This window comes from Giraffa tippelskirchi, chromosome 5 (assembly GCF_054371585.1).
Source record: "Giraffa tippelskirchi isolate mGirTip1 chromosome 5, T2T-mGirTip1v1.2.pri, whole genome shotgun sequence".
NCBI classification, from domain to species: domain Eukaryota; kingdom Metazoa; phylum Chordata; class Mammalia; order Artiodactyla; family Giraffidae; genus Giraffa; species Giraffa tippelskirchi.
Genome location: NC_137279.1, coordinates 52,758,565 through 52,765,818, shown reverse-complemented (window position 1 = coordinate 52,765,818; position 7,254 = coordinate 52,758,565). Strand labels below are relative to the sequence as shown.

The following is a 7,254-nucleotide window of genomic DNA, read 5'->3' as shown; positions in this document are numbered from 1 at the left end:
ACGATGCAAGGGACTCAGCCCCGCGCAGCTGGAGAGAAAGGAGAGCTTGCGGATGGGCAAGCAAGGCAAGCTGCCTGCCGTGCAGTGCTGCCTTACAGCAGAAAGAACACAGAGCACAGCCAAGGGATTTCCGTTTCCATCTCCTCTCCCTCCACTCAAACTGGGCCTGGGATGCCTTCCCCCACTTCCCAGTGCCTCATGCTGGAATCTCTCCCTGAGATGTTCTACTCTGGGTGAACCATAGACTGGGAGGGAATGTTCAGCGCATGAAGCACAACATCTATCATGTTTGTAGCTGGCACGTCACAATCTCTGCCCAGGGTCAAGTTCACAATTGTGTTGAATTCCCCAGAGTGCTCCAGGACAGAGCCAAAATGATCAACTCCATTTTACAGGTGGTGAAAGGGCTTGATAAAGAGGGTCAGGAGAAGGAGGAAGGGACAAAAAATTAAATATAAGACCTATGTACATTTATTTCTCTAACGCCAGACTAAAAGTGAAAGTCGCTCAATTGTCCAACTCTTTGTGACCCCATGGACTGGAGCCTGCCAGTTTCCTCTGTCCTTGGAATTCTCCAGGCCAGAATACTGCAGTGGGTAGCTATTCCCTTCTCCAGGGGATCTTCCCAACCCAGGAATTGAACCCAGGTCTCCCACATTGCAGGTGGATTCTTTATCAACTGAGCCACCAGGGGCTTGATAAAGGGGGTCAGGAGAAGGAGGAAGTGACGTAAAATTAAATATAAAACCTCCTTACACTTGTTTCTCTAACACCAGACTACTCAGGAGCAAATTAAACTCATTACAGGATGCCCACCCTCCTGATCCTTCTTTTCATCTCATCCTTCATCTTTATATCCTTTATCCTACAGCTCAGAAGTTAGAGTTGAGAGGAGAGGGGCCTTTTTTCTATCACATCCCACTGCGACTGCCGGCACGTCCTGTTCACCAGGGCTGTGAGGAGGGTTGGTGCAGGTGAAAATCGCTGGTGAAGCTCCACTTGCCAGAGACAGCACAGGATCAAGGGAATGGAGGTGGAACAGGAAGGAAGGAGGCAGGGCACAACCTTGAAAAGAATGATACAGCCACAGGACACAACAAAAACTGGTTAGAACCAACCAGGTGTAAGATTGCGGAAACTTCCAGTGGACCTTGAGCCTCATTATACACGCACTAGTGCCATGACCGTTCTGAGGCCAACCAAAAAACATCAAGAGATGGGAATATCAGACCACCTTACCTATCACATGAGAAATCTATATGCAGGTCAAGAAGCAACAGTTAGAACCAGACACGGAACAAGGGACTGGTTCAAAATTGGGAAAGGAGTATGTCAAGGCTGTATATTGATACCCTGCTTATTTAATTTATATACAGAGTTCATCATGTGAAATGCTGGGCTGGATGAATCACAGGAAAATAAAGGATGTTACAAAATTCCAACTTGGATGGAGAGGCCTTGGAAGTAAGGGAGGATAATGAGAAGATGTCTCTCAAAGCGGCTTCCTGATTTCTGCTGGCTCACAGAATGAACATCATCGTAGATGTCATTCACTCAGCATTTATTGAGCACCTACTGTGTGCTAGACACTATTCTGGGTGCTAGGAATACAGCAGGGAGTAAAACAAAAATCCTTGGCCTCAAAGAACCAACATCCTAACCTGGAGAAATAATAGACATAATAGTAAGCACATTATCTAGTAGGAAAGGTTAGGTAAGTAGCATGGGGCAAAAGGGCAGGATAAGGAGGATGGTGCAGCTTTAAGTAAGGGGTGGGAGGGTCTTGTAGCGAAAGGTAACGCGAGCAGACGCCTGAAGGAGGTATAAGGGAGAGAAGCCCAAAGACCACTGGGAGAGCATGATCGTCATCCTCTCCTTCGCGCGGTGCTAGCTCCTGCTGCAGGCATAATTTCATTCCTTCAGTAAATAGTTAATTAAGCAAAAGGAAATAAGACATCGTTTCATGATCCAAATCATTTTAAAAAAGAGCAGGGGCAAGCTTTACTTATTCACTCTAATGTCTAATAGTATGTGAGTACATAATAAATGTGTTGAATCAATTAATTCATCTATAATCAATAACTTACTTAATTAATAAGAACCCTACAACTTCCCTGTAAGTATGAAACATGATACAGATTGTCATATAAACCACAGATTGGAGACTTTTTTAAGATGTAAACGAAAAAAAAAAAAAGATGTAAACGTACCACTAATAATATCAGAACACTATTATATTTTTGCTTTTTCCCTTCCAGCACTTATCTGTATCTATAACTTATCATAGGTATGATTTAGTGATTCGTAATCATAAACATACGATTTTGAAAACGGGTTTTTTCTACTTATAATGTTGTTTTCGTAATTGCCATTGATAGAGGATGCACAGGCTAAACCATTTTCCGACTGCTAGAAAGCAGTATTGTTTCCAATGTCCCTGAATTAGAGCGCGCCAAGTAACAAGGGGGCTCCATAGCTCAGTGGTTAGAGCACTGGTCTTGTAAACCAGGGGTCGCGAGTTCGATCCTCGCTGGGGCCTCTTACTCTCTCCCTTCTTTTAAATCGCCCCGTTGTAAATATGCCCCAAAATACAAAATGATTTCTGAAAACGTCACTTCTTGCAGGATTAAAAGTAACTGCTCTTGACATGCTTTACTGTGCTTTAGAAGTGACCCGGAAGAGAAAATACCGGAATGCAACAAAGAGCAGGAAAAAGAAAAGCAGTCCTTGGCGACGCGGCGCTACCAGGACCTGGGGCCCAAGCTCCCGAAAAGAAGGCGCGAGGCTCCAGGGGTTCGTTCTCACGCCCTTCAAAATCAGACCCGGCACTGAGCCACTAAAGGGCAGAGTGGGCGGCAGGCGCCCGGCACTCCGCCGCGGGCGGGGCGCGCGCGGAGGCGGTGTTGCGCCTGCAGTTGCGCCTCGCAGCCGGCGGGAGGCGCTGTGGCTAAGCTACCACTCGCCTGTTCCCGGCCGGCTAGCACGTTCTGATCCTATTGCCGGGACTCAGAGTGTGGCCAGCGTGGCCTGGACCGAGGCCCGCGCTGTGATGACACGTGGCAGCCAGGGCTTCGGAGCCCAGCCTGGCTCCAAAGCCCTACCCCTTGGAAAGGAAGGGGGAGCGACTCCCAAAAATAAACAGTCCTGGGCTGCTTGGAAAGCCAAGTTTTGCAGCCGGTCTTATGTCTCCGTTTTTTTTTCCCCCTGATTTGCAGAATGCCGCGTGACTTTTAGAATCGCGAGAGCCTTTTCTGAATATATGAATTCTCTCCACCCAGCATTTCTTGATAAAGGATTGTTTGTAAGGAAGCCACTAGCCACCTGTGGCCCTTGACTGAGTGCCTGACATGTGGATATTCCGGACTGAGATGTGCTGAAAGAATAAATTACACATTGGATTTAGAAAATTTAGTACAGAAGAAGAGAACTATCCCGTTAGTAATTTTTCATTGATTACGTATTGGTACAAAGCTGTCATATATTGTTGTTCAGTCGCTCAGTTGTGTCTGACTCTTTGCGACTCCACCGACTGCAGCAGGCGCAGGGCGAGGCTTCCCTGTCCTTCACCATCCCCAGGAGCTTGATCAAACTCATGTCGATGTAATATATTGGGTTAACTAAAATATATAGTTGCATTACTTTTACCTATTTTTAATGAAAAATTCGAAAAAAATTAGAAACAGAAAAATTTTAGTTACATGTGTGGCTTCCGTTTGTAGCTCTCATCTCTGTTGGATGGTGCAGAATCCTGTGACCTTGAGTTCAAGTTAATTCTTAACCTGTGCTCATGCCAGGTAAACCTTTCATCTATGGGTCTCCCAGAGCCAGTACTGTGCCTGACAAGCAGTAACCATGGCATTGGTTGAGCTGAAATTATATACCTCCCTAACATAATCTTAAACTCCACAAAAAACAAGAGAATATATTTCTTAAACTGGGTTCATTTTGAGAATGACGTAACTGTAAGAATTTCTATCTTGGTTCCCAAGATGTTAGCTCTGGGAAAACACACTCATCTTTTATTGGTTATTTAGACTTCCCTGGTGACTTAGATGGTAAAGAGACTGCCTGCAATGCAGAAGACCGAGATTCAATACCTGGGTCCGCAAGATCCCCTGGAGACAAGAATGGCAACCCACTCCACTGTTCTTGCCTGGGAAATCCCATGGACAGAGGAGTCTGATGGGCTACAGTCCAGGGGGTCGAAAAGAGTCGGACACAGCTGAGTGACTGACACTTACTGTCTTACCCCTTTGTGGAAGTTCACGGGCATTGCCAGTCATCTTCCAGAAAACAAAGCCACTTGGCCAGAGAGGAATATCCTACTTCTCCCCCCAGTTCCCAGTATTTCAGGGTATCTATTCAGCTCCCGTCTCTAGACCCCTATCCTCTTGTTGAAAAGTTGTGTTCAGAAGGCCTTGAATTTGATGGATGTGGTCCTGTACTTAGACACATGAATTCTAAACACCTTTCCCTCAGGACTCAAAACACTTTCAGACCACAACTTTTTTTTAAGTATAGTTGATTTAAAATATTGCTTTATTTTCAGGTGCACAGAAACACGATTCAGTTATATATATATTTTTGTTTTATGTAGTTTGTATCTGGAGAAGGCAATGGCACCCTACTCCAGTACTCTTGCCTGGAAAATTCCATGGACAGAGGAGCCTGGTAGGCTGCAGTCCATGGGGTCGCTAAGAGTCGGACACGACTGAGCGACTTCACTTTCACTCTTCACTTTCATGCATTGGAGAAGGAAATGGCAACCCACTCCAGTATTCTTGCCTGGAGAATCCCAGGGACGGGGGAGCCTGGTGGGCTGACGTCTACGGGGTCGCACAGAGTCGGACATGACTGAAGCGACTTAGCAGCAGCAGTTTGTATCTGTTAATCTCATACTCCTAATTTATTCCTCCCCCTTTAATTCCTTAGTTCTAATGATTTTTGTGTGGAGTCTAGGGTTCTGTGTATAGAAGATCATGTCATCTGCAAATAATGACAATTTTATCTCATCCCTTCCAATGTGGATACCTTTCATTTCTTTTTCTAGCCTGATTGCTGTGGCTAGAACTTCCGATACAGTCTTGAATAGAAGTGATTAGAGTGGGTATCCTTGTCTTTTTCCTGAATTTAGCAGGAAGGCTTTCAGGTTTTTACATTATTATGTTGGTTTTGGGTTTGTCATAAATGGCTTTTGTTGAGATGTGTTCTCTCTATAACCACTTTAGTGAGAGATTTTTATCATGAATGGATGTTGAATTTCATCAAATGCTTTTTCTGCACCTATTGAGATAATCAGGACTTCCCAGGTTGCTCAGTGGTCAAGAATCTGCCTGCCAATACAGGGGACAGAGGTTCAATTCCTGGGTCAGGAAGATCCCCTGGAGTAGGAAATGCAGCCCACTCCAGCATTCTTGCCTGGGAAATCCCATGGACAGAGGAGCCTGGGGGGTTACAGTCTATGGGGTCACAAGAGTCAGACTCAACTGAGTGACTGAGCATGCATTGAGATAATCATACGGTTTTTGTCTTTTCTTTTATTATGTGGTGTATCACACTGATTGGTCTGCATATATTAAGCCATCCTTACAACTCGGGAGTGAATCCAGCTTGATCCTATTGTATGATCTTTCTTATGTATTGTTGGATTCAGTTTGCTAAAATTCTGTTGAGCATTTTTGCATTCATATTCATTAAATAAGGCCAGACCCACACGTCTTTGAAGAAAGATTGTACCGGGAAAAAAGTGAGGCAGAGTGAACGCATATATTTGTTCCAAAGGTTAGATCTAGTCTCCCTGAACTGAAGCAAGATTTTCAGCCATCTTTTAACAAATGATGCAGAGTGTAAGCCCTCCCATCATTTCGTTGGTGTTTTCATCTGAGAAGCTAAAAGTGTAAAGTGTCAGGGTTGGTCAGACCCTGAAATTCATTTTTATCCTAGAGAGCGTGTACAAATATCCTAGAGAGTGTATACAAAGAACGTCACCTGCCATTTCAGTAAACAAGTGATGCTGTGGCCATCCAGCCATCAGCCACTGCAGCCACCCATGATGGTGCACCTTCAGGGGAATTCAGGATGGAGAAAAACAAGATACTGGCTCTAGATAGTTAAGATGCATATCTCAGGAGTAATCTCAATAAACCCAGACTCTTTTGCATCTTCCCATACACAGAAAAGCATTGAGATCTTTAACATGAGATGTCCATTTTTTTCTGTGATTAGCATTAATCTTTTGATGTTCAACCACATGTTGCTTGTCTGTTTTCAGCAAAAACTCCTATAAACCCTGGCCTATCCCTTACCTCTTGGGAACAGTCACTCGGAACTATCTGAGAGACTGCTATCCTGAGCTATAATCCTCAGTAAGCCTGCCAAATAAAATATAACTATCAATAAAATGTAACTTTCATCCATGCAATTTTTTTCAGTCAGCAAGAGTGTTCATAAGAGCTACAAAGGTAAGTGGAAATAAAGCAAAGCAAACCCATGAGATGGGGTAAAGGAAGGTAGATACGTGCGTGCGTGCATGCTCAGTCACTCAGTTGTGTCCAACTCTTTTTGACCCCTTGGCCAGTAGCCTGCCAGACTCCTCCATCCAAGGGATTTCCCAAGCAAGAATACTGGAGTGAATTGCCATTTCCTCCTTCAGGGGATCTTCCCGGCCCAGGAATCGAACTCAAGTCTCCTGCGTCTCCTGCATTGGCGGGTGGACTCTTTACCACTGAGTCAACTGGAAAGCCGAGATAGCTAAGAGACGATCTAAAAATGGTCTTCAGAAAATGATGACCAGTGTTTTGCATCTTTAATAAAGAAGAAAAAAGAGAAAGAGACTCAAAGAGAGGTTTGGTATATTTAGATTAGGTTAGGTTATCCTACGAATGGAGATTGCTAAAGAAAAAAAATGGAATCTATTTCTTTGGAAGTCTAAAATAATCTGTCCAGGGTATGTTCAACCTCATCTAAAGCAGGAATCACATAACCTCTAAAAGTTCTTAACAACCCTGGCATTTTTAGTTTTGTTCTGTTTAAGTCAAATTGCCTATACTGTTCTGGATGCTTTGCAGAACTTGGAGAACTTCTTGAAGACAGGGATCATTTCCTCTCTTAGCGCTTTCATTCCTCAAATACCTGGTTAAAAGCCACCTATCCTCATTGGAGGCCCTAGAGGGAGGCAAGTTCACAGGAGGCAGACCGGGGCATTGGTTCAAGTCCAGCTGAACAGTTGACTGTCCCCTCACTGCTATGGTCTAG

The 7,254-nt window shown here is 44.3% G+C and overlaps 1 non-coding gene across 1 annotated transcript; it reads left to right on the top strand.

Moving 5' to 3' along the window:
• The first annotated feature begins 2,466 nt into the window (after positions 1-2,466).
• On the top strand, positions 2,467-2,539 carry TRNAT-UGU (transfer RNA threonine (anticodon UGU)). Its single transcript has one exon. It is a non-coding gene; the product is annotated as a tRNA-Thr (tRNA).
• Positions 2,540-7,254: the final 4,715 nt, after the last annotated feature.